Source organism: Caretta caretta, chromosome 5 (genome assembly GCF_965140235.1).
Source record: "Caretta caretta isolate rCarCar2 chromosome 5, rCarCar1.hap1, whole genome shotgun sequence".
NCBI lineage: Eukaryota > Metazoa > Chordata > Testudines > Cheloniidae > Caretta > Caretta caretta.
In genome coordinates, this window is record NC_134210.1 from 12,546,947 (window position 1) to 12,563,958 (window position 17,012).

Sequence of the window (17,012 nt, forward strand, 5' to 3'; positions counted from 1 at the left end):
GTGAGAACCCCCACTGGGAATCGTACTGAGTTACCGACAGAGATGAAAGTAAGCCAGTATGGTACGGTGCGGCATACCAGCAAGAGTCAGTACGCAGTGCCGGACCAGACCGGCTTGCCCAGGCTGGCGATTTAAAGGGTCCGGGGCTCCCTGCAGGGGCTGGAGCCCCGGGCCCTTTAAATCGCCTCCCGAGCCCCGCTGTCGGAGCCCTGGGGTAGTGGCAGCAGGACTCCAGCGGTGATTTAAAGGGCCCGGGGCTCCGGCTGCTGCGGGGAGCCCCGGGCCCTTTAAATCACCTCCCGAGCCCCACTGCCAGAGCCCCGGGGTAATGGTGGCAGGGTTCCGGTGGTGATTTAAAGGGCCAGGGGCTCCAGCCACTGTGGGGAGCCCCAGGCCTTTTAAATCGTCGCCCGAGCACAGCTGCCGGAGCCCCGGGGTAGCGGTGGCAGGACTCCATTGGCGATTTAAAGGGCCCAGAGCTCCACAGCAGTAGTGGCAGCCAGAGCCCGGGCCCTGCCACTCTTTAAATTGCCCCTGAGCCCCAGGGCTCCCAGCCACCTCTGCAGCTGGTAGCTCCAGGGGTGATTTAAAGGCCCCAGGGCTCCCAGCCGCAGCCCAAGCCCCTGGGCCTTTAAATCTTGATTTAAAGGACCTGGGTATTTAATGGCCGCCTCTTCCAGTTGAGGCCACGCCCCCTGCTCAAGACTCCAGCTTACCAGTAAGTCCTTTAAGTTACTTTCACCCCTTTTTACCTATTTTAATTAAAAGAAATCACACCCCTAACCAAAATAGTTAAATCAGTACAATACCTAGGAAGTGGGCAGGCTGACGTTAAGCTAGGAAGTCACTAGGTGCTTTTGAAAATGTTACCTGTACTTTCTCTATGCCTCAGTTACCCACGAGTGAAATGGGGAAAATAGCACTGCCCAACCTCCCAAGGTAAATACACTGAAGATTATAAGGTCCCAAAGAAGATAAGTGCTTCAATGTGAAGTAAGAACTCTGTGTTGAGGACTGTAGATAACTCTCAATGGTGGTTTTGTGCAACTGACGAGGATGACAACCATATTCAGAGCAGTACAGTTCATCGCAAACTGTTAAGTGGAGGGTTTTTTTTTTTTAATCTTATGGAGATTATTTGACTACTCAGATCTCAAGGGAATTAACCAGCTCCACATTTACTGTTTCCCATCAACTAACCATCTGCAGGCAACACCTTTTTAACAACTTGCTGGAATCCATTTACTGGACATTTTGTCATTGCTGTATATTTGGGATATCAAAAAAACCAACTGGTAGAAGGCCATAAACAAAGACTTTATTATATATTGTTTATCATCACTTTAGTTTTGGAAGGCTAACCAAGAGTATTAATGCATGGCAACATTAAGATGTATCTTTATTGTTGCCGGGAAGGCTAAAGGTTACTTCACTAATAATATGCAAATGGAGCCTTTACTGCACATAATGAATAATCACTTCAGATTAAAGGCAGAAATTTCCTTTAGTAGTACTTGCAATAAAACCTTTTGCATGAAGTTAATTATTAATTTAAAAAATTACCACTTCAGTGAGCCTGGATACATTATTTATTAAATGTAATTAAAGTATTTATTAGGCAAGAAATAAATGATGGACAACAGCAACAGGGTGGCTTTACTGTTTTATACAATAACCTTGGCCCATGTTTACAAGCAGGGACAGTAGCCCTCCTCTTTTGTTATAACAGATTCATTATCTGCGGGATGACAGATGTAATTGCTTGCATGTGTCATGATTTTAACTGAGTGGGGGAGGAGGAATTGGGAGTACAATAACTGGAGGCTTCATCAAGCCAGAGGTCTGAGCTTCTATTTATCAGTGATAATTTGCTTCTCCTGATGGAACATGAATTAAGGTTTCACATGACTCTATCCACCACTGACAGCCTCAACCTGCCCATATGCCCAGAGTACTGACTGCATGTAAATCAAACCTTAGGGTGTGTCCAATGAGAATGGCATTGTCTCTCAGTGGCAGCAGTTTCCCTTGGACAACCAACCAGTGTTTCTCAAGGTGCAGCTTAAAAATGCCTTGTCAAAAGGTTTAGATTTTAGAGAAAAAGAAGATGTGGGGGAAATCACTGACGGCCACAAATCAGCAATGCTACCTGCCTTTTTATATTCCTAGAACAGTCCGTCATGAGATCGATGGTTAAACTGTTTAAAGATAGTAGGCTCATGGTTAGGTCAAGGAACTGGGAGCCAGGATTTCTGGGTTCTTTTCCTGATTCGGCCACTTACTAATGTGAGCATGAAACTGTTATCCTTACGTGTGTTGAGTAGAACTTTTCTTCTCAAGTAAGCCCACTAATAAAAAGTCTACTGTACAAATGTAATTCCCCCACACACACCCCTGTGTATGACAGCCTGGAATCAAGCATGAACAGGGACTGAAAATTACTAACGCTGACCAGAACATTTCAACAAAAAGGATATTTTTCATTTTTGTCAACATTTTCCATGGAAAACTTGTGGGTTGTTTTTCTTTTCAGCAAAACATTTCAGTTTTGCAACAAAATATTAAAACTTTTCATGGGAAAACAGATACTTTTCCGTAGTCAAACTCAAATTTTCATGAAAAAAGTTTTCAATGGAAAAATTTTGACCAGCCCTTAAAAATTATATTGGGTTAAGGAACAGAGCTTGCTCTGTCAAGGGGTTTTCAATGGTGTTGCAGCCATGTTGCTCCCAGGATAGAGAGACAAGGTGGGTGAGTAATATCTTTTATTGGACCAACTTCTGTTGTAAAAGAGACAAGCGTTTGAGCTGCATAGAAAATGTGGAGGATGAGGAAAGAGGGAATAGGATCTGCAAGGGACTGTAGCATTCTTGATGGCCTCAGACAGGTGCCTGTGACCCAAACTGCCTCTGTGCAATTGAGCAAGGGGCTCACTGGTATCTGGTTGTGAGTTTCAGCTGGCCTGACCAGTTCAGCGTACCCCAATTCATTAATGTCAAAAACTGTATAAATGGAAAGTATCAATGGAAAACTAACACCATACTGATCATGAATATTCTTGCCTGGTGTATGGATGGGACCATGCAAATATGAAGGAAATGTTGAACTAAAATGTGTTTACCAGACAAGTCTGGGAAGTGAATAAACAGTTTTCTCACAGACAAAGGACAAGCCAGTGGTTCCAGACAGGCATCATCAGAGTCTATTATCAACCACGTGTCAAGTGGCCATTCATTTACGTTGGAGAGGACAGGAAGAAATTGATTTTTTGCATTATAGCAAACTCCAGCAGGGGAAGAAATCAGCATAGAACATCCTTTGCCACCAGACTCCATGTCTTCTTCCTCACAGCTTGAATGAACTTTACTGGGGGGGTGCATCTTCAAAAGATTCATTGGACTAGAAAAGAGAGAAGCAAAGAACCCCATGTTATCTTTCACCTAGGAAAACAAGGAGAACCAGCACCCTGTACTTCTGTGCTAGGTCCTGACTGAGAGACAGTCAGCCATGCTGGACAAAGGGGGATAAAAACCTCTTAAACCAAAGCCGTACCTTTCTAGCTTAAGTTTTAGACTTTCAGATGTATGTTTTTCACTTTTATTTGAATGTAATCATCTCTCATTTATTTTTTTTACTTGGCCTCATTTAAAATCCTATCTCCTTTTGTTAATAATCTGGTTTTACTTTTAATCTAAATAAACCCAGTGCTGTTTGAATGGACGGTACCGTTAACTCCAGTTAAAGTGATAAACTGTGCAGTCTGTCTCTTCAGAGGAGCAAATGAACCTTATTATTCCCCCAAATGAACCAGGAAAGGGCTGAACTTTGGAGAGCACATGGTTTGGGGAAAATTCAGGACTGTGTGGTGCTGGGGTCATCTTGTCAGCTGTAACCAAAGATGGTGGATAACCAGAATATGGCTGGGGTGTAACAAGCAGATTGCTGGAATCAGAATGCTGAGCCAGAGCTGCTAAAACACACAGACACTTATGCACGCTTGTCTGCTGGCTGTGGGTGTACAGGCTGAGAGTCACAGCAGCAGAGCATTTAAGGCATCCAAGGTTACAGGACACGTGGTGACACAACCCCTCAGTGATCTGGATTGCACCCCAGAATGTGACAGCACCATCCTCCTTGATTTTATTTAGATGTCTTCTGTTTCTCCAGTATAATTAACCCTCAGTGATGGCTATAGCACATGAGCTCAGTCAGGATGATGTAGGGTGTTGCCTTGGGTGGTTGCCAACTACTTGCTATTTGGTATCCTCATCATAGTATTTCTTCTGTTCTAGTTTTCTCAAGTGTAGTTCTGTAGCTATGTAACTACTTCAGCATTAATTGTCTTTAACTGGTTAAGGTTTCTTTAACTGTCATCTCAAGAAGCTATTAGATGTTGGCACTAAGGTTTGTCCTTCAGTCTATAAGTCTCTAAACTGGTGGTCCTCGAAAAGCATTATTTTTTGTTGAGAAAGTCTCAATATTAAATGTAAATCCCTTGAATTTACCAGGTCTTTTTAATATCAAGTTCTTTGCTATTTGCACTGAGTATTCTGCTAACCCATTTGATTGGATTATCCCAAGCCAAGCAAACTGCAATTTGCATTGTTTTATTCCATAGTCACTTAATATGTTGGGTATAATTTAAATATTTTTGAAAAAATGTAACCATACTACTAAGAAGTAATTTTTCCCATTTAATTCAAATAGATCTTTGCTAGCCTTAGATCATGGGCTATCAGGAATCTAAGGAAGTTTCAGTGGTTCTTTTGGATTCTGTTTCCCAGAATAGATTACTATTTTCTTCTTGGTGTTCATTGAAGCCTGGGCAGAATTGACTATGTCTGGCTGTATTCTTAAATTTGTCAATAACCAGGTGGGAACTCTGGAGCATTTCTGACCTCATACTATGTGATATTTTGACACATTGTACCATTATTATGTAGTAGTTTCATCTGCATATTTATTCTTAGATATCTGGTCTTGTTCTTTTGGCCACCCATCTGAGGTTACTCTCTCCAGATTTAGTAAGGTTGGATCATTTTGAATTTCTTGTTTGAATTGACTGGTCAAATTTTGGTTTTGGAAATAGTTAGTATTTAAAGCATATTTACTTCAAACTTCTCTTCCTGCACCTCCTTACTCTTACCGTTTTATAACTACTCTTAAAAATATTTCTGTATAAGAAACTCCTTTCACATTTAATTGATTCTTTCACAATTTCACAGTCCTTTGCTGAAGTTCAGCTGTTGCTTTTTCATGTTGTTTTGTTTAATATGGCTTTCACAGTTTCATAGTCTGTTATTACCTTGACCAATTTTCCACCACAAACGTTCTGTGAGACCTCTCATTACCAGAAACAATTGCCTTGGAGCTGATGGTGCAGAACATTTAACTTTCTGTATCAAGATGAACCTGCCAAAACCCTTGGCTTTATCTCCAAAACTGAAAATACTCTTGCATTTTGAAATCTAGACATGACCACCTTATTTTTTCCTACAAGGAAGATCTCTCATTTTTTCTCCCCTCTTGTATGGTGCTCATACTGTTAAACCAGTCAGCAGGTGTTTGCATTCACTCAGTCACAGCTCATTTGACCAGCTGGTCAACTTCAGCTCTTTACTTTCTCTCTGTACCAATGGGCCTTATTAAGTGTGTCTATCTTTTGGCAGAACATGTGTATCTGTATCAATGTGATATTGCATCCTTAATGCATCCCTTTCTGTTAAACACATGAACAAATCAAAACATGGAGGCAGTGTCAAATGGTAACCGAGTTGAGTACAATTTAATCACAAGTATACTGTAAACCAAGGATTAGTGACGACCCAATGTTAACATAGAAAAATAAGCTTGATTCATATAGTAGGCTCGCCCCCGAGCACCATACACCCATAAAGCACAATCCCCTTACAAATCCCACTTTGTCATACTATTTGTCTTGAAACACCTTGCGTGCTGTTGGTGTTATTCAAGGTGCAAATCATAAGCTTTGAGGCACCTGCAGTGACTCAAGAGTGTGAGTATCAACCTCAGGGCAGACGGTTAAAAAGCAGGGCACAAACTCCAAATTGGTTGTGCATTCTATACTTCGATTTCACGCACCCGTAATTAAGTGTGAACTCCTCAGGAACTATACCAGTCTTAATGTGAAGTCACAAACATATTGGAGTACCCAAGGGGACTATCTCACCACCCAAGAAAGCATACCTTTGTGACAGTCCCTCAAACCGACAATCACAGCAATATTCAGGTTACATCCAGTCCCAAAGGCAGGGTTGGCTCTAGGATTTTTGCCACCCCAAGCAAAAAAGTTTTTGGCCGCCCCCGCTTTTTTTTCATGCTTCCCCACCCAGCTCAGCCCCTTCCAAACCCCTTCCCCAAATCCCCGGCACCGCCTCCTCCCCCAGGCGTGCCGCATTTCCACACCCCATTGCTTCCTGCAGCTTCCCCCCCACAACTCTCCCAGCTCACCTCCGCTCTGCCTGCTTCCCTGAACATGCCGCTGCTCCGCTTCTCCCCCCTCCCTCTCAGGCGAGGGAGAGGCAGCGCGTTCAGGGGGGCAGGTGGAGCGGAGGTGAGCAAGGGTGGCGGGGGTGCAGGAAATAACGGGGGGGTGGAGGAACCACTCCCCACCCCAGCTCACCTCTGCTCCACCACCGCTCCCTCCCCCAAGTGCGCCGCCACTCGGCTTCTCCTCCCTCCCTCCCAGGCTTGCTGCGCGAAACACCTGTTTTGCGTGCGGCAAGCCTGGGAGGGAGGGGAGAGAAGTGGAGCGGCGGCGGCAGCATGCTCAGGGGAGCAGACGGAGGCAGAGTGGAGGCAAGCTGAGGCGGTGGGGGCACGTTTCTAGGGGAGGCATGGCCCCAAGCACCTGCTTGTTTTGCTAGTGCCTAGGGCCGGCCCTGTCCAAAGGATCAGTCACTTATTTCCAGTCAGTTGTCCCTTAGATTTTACACCACAGACAACACTTATAGCCAATGCTATAATAAACTATATAAAGATTTATTCAATAGGAAAAGGAAATGAGAGTTGTTTACAAGGTAAACATAGAAACACAAATGAGTTACAATCTTAAGTTTCAAAAGGTAATAGAAGCTTCAAAAATAAGCAAGCTCTTACTGTCCTTTAGGTCTAACCCAGGCTTAGGCCTAGAAAATCTTGACCACCAGAGTCCAAGCAGCATAGAGATCATAGAATCATAGAATATAAGGGTTGGAAGGGACCCCAGAAGGTCATCTAGTCCAACCCCCTGCTCGAAGCAGGACCAATTCCCAGTTAAATCATCCCAGCCAGGGCTTTGTCAAGCCTGACCTTAAAAACCTCTAAGGAAGGAGATTCTACCACCTCACTAGGTAACGCATTCCAGTGTTTCACCACCCTCTTAGTGAAAAAGTTTTTCCTAATATCCAATCTAAACCTCCCCCACTGCAGCTTGAGACCATTACTCCTCATTCTGTCATCTGCTACCATTGAGAACAGTCTAGAGCCATCCTCTTTGGAACCCCCTTTCAGGTAGTTGAAAGCAGCTATCAAATCCCCCCTCATTCTTCTCTTCTGCAGGCTAAACAATCCCAGCTCCCTCAGCCTCTCCTCATAACTCATGTGTTCCAGACCCCTAATCATTTTTGTTGCCCTTCGCTGGACTCTCTCCAATTTATCCACATCCTTCTTGTAGTGTGGGGCCCAAAACTGGACACAGTACTCCAGATGAGGCCTCACCAATGTCGAATAGAGGGGAACGATCACGTCCCTCGATCTGCTCGCTATGCCCCTACTTATACATCCCAAAATGCCATTGGCCTTCTTGGCAACAAGGGCACACTGCTGACTCATACCCAGCTTCTCGTCCACTGTCACCCCTAGGTCCTTTTCCGCAGAACTGCTGCCTAGCCATTCGGTCCCTAGTCTGTAGCTGTGCATTGGGTTCTTCCATCCTAAGTGCAGGACCCTGCACTTATCCTTATTGAACCTCATCAGATTTCTTTTGGCCCAATCCTCCAATTTGTCTAGGTCCTTCTGTATCCTATCCCTCCCCTCTAGCGTATCTACCACTCCTCCCAGTTTAGTATCATCCGCAAATTTGCTGAGAGTGCAATCCACACCATCCTCCAGATCATTTATGAAGATATTGAACAAAACCGGCCCCAGGACTGACCCTTGGGGCACTCCACTTGATACCGGCTGCCAACTAGACATGGACCCATTGATCACTACCCGTTGAGCCCGACAATCTAGCCAGCTTTCTACCCACCTTATAGTGCATTTTTCCAGCCCATACTTCCTTAACTTGCTGACAAGAATACTGTGGGAGACCGTGTCAAAAGCTTTGCTAAAGTCAAGAAACAATACATCCACTGCTTTCCCTTCATCCACAGAACCAGTAATCTCATCATAAAAGGTGATTAGATTAGTCAGGCATGACCTTCCCTTGGTGAATCCATGCTGGCTGTTCCTGATCACTTTCCTCTCATGCAAGTGCTTCAGGATTGATTCTTTGAGGACCTGCTCCATGATTTTTCCAGGGACTGAGGTGAGGCTGACTGGCCTGTAGTTCCCAGGATCCTCCTTCTTCCCTTTTTTAAAGATTGGCACTACATTAGCCTTTTTCCAGTCATCCGGGACTTCCCCCGTTCGCCACGAGTTTTCAAAGATAATGGCCAATGGCTCTGCAATCACAGCCGCCAATTCCTTCAGCACTCTCGGATGCAACTCGTCCGGCCCCATGGACTTGTGCACGTCCAGCTTTTCTAAATAGTCCCTAACCACCTCTATCTCCACAGAGGGCTGGCCATCTCTTCCCCATTTTGTGATGCCCAGCGCAGCAGTCTGGGAGCTGACCTTGTTAGTGAAAACAGAGGCAAAAAAAGCATTGAGTACATTAGCTTTTTCCACATCCTCTGTCACTAGGTTGCCTCCCTCATTCAGTAAGGGGCCCACACTTTCCTTGGCTTTCTTCTTGTTGCCAACATACCTGAAGAAACCCTTCTTGTTACTCTTGACATCTCTGGCTAGCTGCAGCTCTAGGTGCGATTTGGCCCTCCTGATATCATTCCTACATGCCCGAGCAATATTTTTATACTCTTCCCTGGTCATATGTCCAACCTTCCACTTCTTGTAAGCCTCTTTTTTATGTTTAAGATCCGCTAGGATTTCACCATTAAGCCAAGCTGGTCGCCTGCCATATTTACTATTCTTTCGACTCATCGGGATGGTTTGTCCCTGTAACCTCAACAGGGATTCCTTGAAATACAGCCAGCTCTCCTGGACTCCTTTCCAGTTCTAGTTCCTTCTTGTTAGAGGTTTTTATTTCCCCTCCTCCCATGTCAGCTGAGTTCTCAGCCCACAGCACATGAGGAATCTACTTGCATGACTCATCTTCATGGAGGGGAGGGAAAAACAACAAACACCTTTTGTCCTCTATAATGTTCCACAACAGTCCATCTGACCTTCCCTGTTGGGCACGACAAAGCACCTTCTGTTAGAGAACAGCACTTCACATTAGTTAATGTCTCTCTCTTCTGTGGTGAATTACACAGTCACAGAGGCTTACAGTACAACTTCTCAATGACCTTACAATACGGGGTACAGATATTATAAGTGAGATTAATGCAGGCAGCAACTCACAGGCATTCAATAAAGTGTAAAGACGAAACATTCTTATCCTCCCAATACTTATTTTAACAATACCAACACACAGGTGACCGAGACAGATTCCAGCTATGTTTTTGTCAGCCATTTGAGACATGGGGACCTTGGCACGAGCTAGCACCTGGTTTGCCGGTGTCACGATAAGATTGCTCATGTGATAAGGCCCGACCCTGCAGACCTTATATGAGCCATTCATCTTTACATGCTCCAGTAATATGTGTCTTAAATGCATTCATCCCTACGGTCCCTGGGATAACTGAGAATTATAACTAGCTCAGCCATGCATCATAGGGAGGAGTTCAGTCAGCCTGCATTACTGCAGTCATGATGAGGCTTATATACCAAAGGTCACAAAAGTTTTGCGACTGACTCAGGAATGAAAGTAAAATGCAGATTTTACCGGTACGGGGCCGCTCTGGCCCCCCGAAAGGGGCGAGGCCTTGGGCGGAAGGGGTGGGGCTGGGGGTCACCCGTGGCTCCAGCGGCGATTTAAAGGGCCCGGGGCTCCAGCCGGTGCAGCCGTGGTAGCGGCAGAGGCAGCTGGAGCCCCAGGCCCTTTTAAATTGTGGCCCTGGGGCAGCTACTTCTTTTTACCCCCCCCCCCATCAGTGGCCGCGGGCGGAGGGGGGGTGGGCAAAAGAGGCAGCGATATTAAAACGCTGCTGCGGCAGCTTTTTAACATCACTGCCCTTTTTGTGCCCCCCAGCCAGGTCATCACTGCACCCTTTTCGGCCCCCCCATTGGCAATCCTGCTGGTAGGGACCTGGCGGGGGCGCAAAAAGGGCAGCGACGTTAAAGGGCCCGTAGCCCCTTACTTTCACCCCTGGGCTGACTTCAGTATAGTCAGGATTTAACCCCACAGTACTAGTCACACGAGATAAAGGGATAGAGTGGGAAATAGTCAGACATATGGACAGATATTGAGTTAGAAGACATTCTAAAAATGGCCTTCGTTTTTTCTCATATTGTAAAAAAGCCATTTGTCATGGTTTTGATATGACAGACATGAAACCAAGTCCCTGGATGACAGCATACCTCTAAAATTTGACATTCTTCCATTAGCTGGCAGAAGGATGTTTGCTTTGTCCATCAAATAACTAAGATATGTATATAATATTTTTCACCTGCTTTAACTAACACCCTTCCCTTTCTCCCACACGCCTTCCACTACTGAGTCTGGATTTCTTCAATCACTTCTCTAAATATTTGTCATGTAGAATTTCCAGGAAGAAAAGACTTAAACAGGCCCAGAATTAGTTTAGAAATCGATTTGTCTTTTATACTGTTTAGAAAGCCTTTACTGTGAGATGGACGTTTTTGTTATATATCATGCACACACTTGCACTGAGGCAGCCTTTATTTGACCTCTTAATCAATCTGAGTGCCGGCCTGGGGTGGTGGGAGGGGAAGGAGATGCAAGATAGCTTATATAAACGCCAAGTTGGCTCTGTTCCCCTGAACCATCCGCACTTCTCGCTATGGTCAGACTAAATGTCTGCTAATGGTCCCTTCTTCTACAATCCATTTATATATCTTTTTTTTTTTTTTTTTAGTTGAAAACAAATGGTGTTATTGGACCTGCTTTGCTTCACTGCAGCTGTGAATTGCAGGCCTGGAAAGCCGGCCAAGTAGAAGTCAGACAGCTAAGTCTTTCTACTTAGAGGAGTCCAAAACTGCTGATTTGGCCTCATTTAATCCTGAGTTTTTATCTATAAATTTTAACATGATCCTGAGAGGGAGTATCTTGATATGATGTACTTTCCATTTCTCTTTTTCCCTCTCTCCCTTCATAGGACAGGAAGCTTTGCTAGGTTATAGAACTAGGCCTTGACACATGTTAATCATTCTGCAGACAGGATGATACTTGAAGTCTATGAAAATTTATGTACGGCTGATAAGAGTGGGGCTGGGAGCGGTTTCTTGCAGGATGAGGCGTTGTCGGGCCCTTAAGGAAATAACTCTTGTGGAGGTTTTGATGGTGGTTGAAGTTGTGTGCGTACAGCACCTGGCACAATGGGGCCCTGGTCCTGACCGAAGTCTCTCAGTGCTGCTGTATTATTTATAATAAGTGGTCATTACATTCTAAAGCTAAATAGGAAAGGTAGTTTTTATGAGTTGCAGATGATTTAACTCATGCTTATTTCGAATTTAAAGCTATACGTGAACTGCCCTCATAAAACATTCTCAGCTGTTGACATGTGGTCAAGGACTGATTTAACAGTTTGAGACAGCGGATCAGGTTTTCTGTCCAAGTAAAAATGGGGTGAAAAGGGGACCCTGAAATTAGGCTCCTGAGTCCATATTTAGGCACCTACGTACATGACCTGATTTTTCAGAAGTGTTGAACACTCAGCATCGCTCTCTGACATCCATGAGAGCGGGTGAGCACTCAGCACTTCTGAATGCCAAGGCCCTTATTAAGGATACTGATCCTTGTCATATTGTTGGAGCTAGGAAATAAAAACCAGTCTTCTACCAGCACTCCTAGCCGTCACACCCTTATTCTAGGCTTGTTGACGATACTAGGGTTGTGAATAGCATGCTACAGCCAGTGTGTTCCAATTCAACACAGCCACAGCAGCATTTCATTTGTGATTCCGATTCCTAGAGTTCTCAAGCCAATGTTTGAGGACAGGGAAGAATTAAGGAAAAGGGACAATCCTTTGCTAAACTTCACCTTGTAATCAATTAACCTTGCAGAAAGGAATTTTTTTTTCTCCTTTTCCCCTGAGCAAGAATTCTGGGGGGGAGGAGTGTGACCTTTTAGTGTGTCTTATTGACTGGGCACAAAGCCAAATGCTACACTCCCATCTCAGTTGTGGACTGTTTTGAACCTTGCTAAAGACAGTGGGTTAGAGTCATCACTGGTATAACTCCAGTGACTTTGTCAGTCTTACGCTCCAGAAAGATTTAAAACTCAGGTTTATTTTAAAAAAATAGTCAATACCCAGACACAGTGCACCAAGCAGTGGCAGCTTCCACCTTCTGGCAAGTTAAGTCCTCATAAGAAGTGGGTGAGGAAGGGCCCTGTTGTAAATGAGCCTTGCTGAAGTAAGGCTAATCATGCTTTTCTGTGGCAGGTGTGCATTTCCCGGCAGACCCCAGCCTGCAGTCTATTCATGAGCTGTTCTCCCCACAACCTCGCCTCGGAGGCCCCCAAGGCCAAGTTTCAAAATTGCTTCCTTCAATTTAATCCTGAACTCAATAGAACTAAAACAACAATAGAAATCTCAGTGGTGTAAAGTGCAAAAGCAAATTGCCGGCATTGCTTAGAAGTTAGAGATCAGCCGTGTCTCTTCTTCATCGTCTGTTCTCTTGAAATTGGGGAGGCTGTTTTATATGTATAGGCAGATCTTTGCTTGCAAGAGAAATCACACGAGCTCACGTTGCCAGGAATAACACCATTATTTTTAATGGAAATAAGTCATTCGTGACCCAAAGCTCTGAAATTGTTCCATGCAATGTGCTGAATACATAAAGTCTAGGGTTTCTTTTTAATGAAATATGCTGGATTTTGTTCCACTTTTCAAAAAGATAGGAGCCATTGTGTTGGGCTCTCTTCCTTATGGAAACCTGCCTCCTGCAGCTGTAAAGTGCTGACTGTAAAAATAGTGAAGCAAAATTAGCAAATATATCACAATAACATACAACTGAAAGAAAGAGACCCCAATCCAGCCCTCAGGTACGTTGCCTGAAATCCCCATAAGCATATATACAGGATAGCTAGCAAAACAGGCCTTGTGTTCGAGGAAGCTGTGGCTTAAGGGTCAAATCTTCTGAAAGGTGTGCTTGAGCAGGAGCAGTTAGAAATGCATTGTAGAAGAGAACTAAAACCAGAAGTGCTGTGAGTTTGTACTAGATGCAATTCCTGATCCTGCACTATAGAAGTCAATGGGAGCAGAATCAAGCTCTTTGTGAGGACCTAGGCCCCAATCCTCAAAGGTATTTAGGTGGCTGTCATAAATATAAAGGGAAGGGTAACCACCTTTCTGTATACAGTGCTATAAAATCCCTCCTGGCCAGAGGCAAAATCCTTTCACCTGTAAAGGGTTAAGAAGCTAAGGTAACCCCGCTGTCACCTGACCCAAAATGGCCAATGAGGGACAAGATTCTTTCAAATCTGGAGGGGGGGATCAAAGGGTTTGGGCTGTTTGTGTGATGCTTTGGACGGGAACAGATCAGGAACGCAAGCCTTACAACTCCTGTAAAGTTAGTAAGTAAGCTAGCTAGAAAATGCGTTAGCTTTTCTTTTGTTTAATGGCTTGTAAAATAAGCTGTGCTGGAGGGAATGTGTATTCCTGTTTTTGTGTCTTTTTGTAACTTAAGGTTTTGCCTAGAGGGATTCTCTATGTTTTGAATCTGGTTACCCTGTCAGGTATTTAACATCCTGATTTTACAGAGGTAATTCTTTTACCTTTTCTTTAATTAAAATTCTTCTTTTAAGAAATTGGTTGCTTTTTCATTGTTCTTAAGATCCAAGGGTTTGGGTCTGTGTTCACCTGTACAAATTGGTGAGGATTATTATCAAGCCTTCCCCAAGAAAGGGGGTGTAGGGCTTGGTGGGGATATTTTGGGGGAAGACGTCTCCAAGTGGTCTCTTTCCCTGTTCTTTATTTAACACGCTTGGTGGTGGCAGCATACTGTGCAAGGACAAGGCAAAGTTTTACCTTGGGGAAGTTTTTAACCTAAGCTGGTAAGAATAATCTTGGGGGTCTTTCATGAAGGTCCCCACATCTGTACCCTAGAATTCAGAGTGGGGAAGGAACCTTGACAGTGCCTAATTTGATTTCCATAGGAATTAGGTGCCTACATTCCTTTGAGGATCTGGACATTCGTCCTTGGGCCGTGCTTCCTTTTACTGTCTAATATGCTTGTCCAAAGCTACATGCTGTGGGAATGGTATTTGGAGTATATTTCAGAGTTTGATTGTAAAGGGACTGTTCCTTCATAAATTGCCTCCAAATGTTGAACTCACAGGAAACCTGTTTGGCTTCCATCAGAAGATACACTGAAAATGACAGCTCTTCTCAAAACATTGTGCTTTCAACAAACCAACATGATCTGATGGGGAAAAATGTTCCAACCATTCTTTCCAGTAGGCCTTGGATTTATATCCAGCTTCCTGCAGAATACATGAGGCCATGTGGGTAGCGTCAATTATTGTAAATATTATTGTCTACCTTGAATTGCAATAACCATGTTACTCAACTGATCTGAAACTTATTTCTTTTGTTTGTCCATTTTGCAGCTTAATTGATCCAATAGGCTGCTTCGATTCCAGTAGTTCAATTCTCTACCTCCTAGAATGAAAGCAGGAGGAGAGACAGGAACTCCTATCTGCATAGCAGTCTACCTTTAACCTCCACTCACTCAAACCTTACTGTATGCATGTAACCCAGTTATCCCATGCCCTCTTCTAGTGGGATCACTATGACTCAAAAACAGCCTTATTTTTGTAGTCCTCATTCATGTTGGTGAGCGTTTACTCTGCAAGTAACCTCATTGGAGTCCACGAGATTAAGTTCAGGAGGAAGTGTTCATCAGTGCTCATGTTGCACAGTCTGGTCTAAAGTCTGTGTATTGCTTTGGAATATTTCAGGATGAGAGCTTTGATATTCATGTAAAATGTCCTTAGTTGTTCAAGGTGACCACCTCCCAAATGAAACCTCACAGCTAGCATTTAAACATCACTGTGTGCTGAGAACTATGGTGGGAACCATTAGTTGTATTACAATAGTGCCTTGAGACCCCAGATGAGATGGGGCACTAGCTGGATGCTCTACATGCATGTAGTAAAAACAGTCTCTGCTCCAGAGAGATTAGTCTAAATAGACAAGACAAGGGCTGGGAGAAGCAGAGAGGGGAACTGACTTGCCCAAGGTCACAGAGTAGTTCAACAGCAGAACTGGAAATTAAACCCAGGTATCCTGGCCCCTAACCCAGTGCCTGATCCACTAGATCATGCTATCCCCTGTATGTGTATATGGTAGTGTGTATGTCCCATATGAATGTATATTTCAGATTACTACTGAGATCACACCAAATATGGAAAATATGGAACAGCACATTAAGGGATCAGATACCATGCCAATGAGCTTGGTATAAAATCCTCACTAGATGAGAGACAGACAGAATGACCTTTAAATCCATCTGGCTTTATTTTGGTGCCTTATGAGTGTTTTACAATTATTCTTAATGTATGACTGAGTAGCTAGTTTCATAATATTTCACTTTAGATACTGAACCAAAATATAAAATATTCAAGAGATGCATGTTCACAGCCCGATGGTTTGGGAGAAGTCTCCATTTGGGGGCATAAAATGCGGGGATCTGCAGCATACATTTTTGGTGACTTAATTGGTCTTCAACATCAGGTGCCAACAGCCATAGCACTTCATTGCTGTGCTCAGTATGTCTCACTGATTGTTACAATGACTGTCCTCGGTTGAGTGAGAACCAGAGGAAGCCACTTCTGTTGCTGGTCAGAACCAACCCCTGAATCCTTTCATATTCTTCTAAACATCCTGGACTCCCTTCATATCCTTCTGAGTGACTGGCCCTTTCAAGTTCTGTCTCCTTTTACTGCAGTGGTAGAAGGCAAATTAGCAAGAATTAATGCACTTTATTAAGGGCCCAACCATTGGCAATGTACATTGGTAAATTCTGGCTCCTTCTCAGGCTCAGGTTGGCCACCCCTCATTTAGACCATCCCTGATGGGTGTTTGTCTAACCTGCTCTTAAAAATTTCCGATGATGGAGACTCCACAACCTCCCTGGGCAGTTTATTCCAGTGGTTAACCACTCTGACAGTTAAGAATATTTTCCATAATAATGTCCATCTTAAACCTCCCTTGCTGCAATTTAAGCCCATTGCTTCTTGTCCTATCCTCAGCGGTTAAGAAGAACAATTCTTCTCCCTCCTCGTGATAACCTTGTACATATTTGAAAACTGTTACCATGTTCCCTCTCAGTCTTCTCTTTTAAAGACTAAACAAACCCGATTTTTTCAATCTTCCCTCATAGGTCATGTTTTCCAGACCTCTAATAATTTGTGTTGCTCTTCTCTGGACTAATGGGGAGGGGAAGCCCATTACAATATTTTTCATCATTTTATTCTAGATAGGTTTTTATACCATGCTCATCACTGCAGTATCTGAGCATCTTCCAGAAGTGCATTAAGCAACAAGACTAACATCTGTCATATGGTCTTTATTCTTATCCTCTCACATGGGGAGGAAAATTGTGCAGTGGAGTGTCATCCAAAAGATCTCCAAAAGTAGAACATTGGAATATTATGCTTTAGTGTCTGAAAAATTTATTGTTTGGTGCAGTATTTTCTCAGCAGAAGGAACTATGGGCCTTAA

At 43.8% G+C, this 17,012-nt stretch overlaps 1 protein-coding gene across 2 annotated transcripts in view; it reads right to left on the minus strand.

The window, feature by feature from the left end:
* Positions 1-1,298: 1,298 nt before the first annotated feature.
* Positions 1,299-17,012, minus strand: part of LOC125636878 (uncharacterized) — a 234,487-nt gene continuing 218,773 nt past the window's right edge. For both annotated transcript variants that reach the window (XR_012668360.1, XR_007356749.2), the window contains one exon: positions 1,299-3,399. The gene's annotated coding sequence lies outside the window, so the exon portion shown is untranslated. The remainder of the gene's footprint in view (positions 3,400-17,012) is intronic.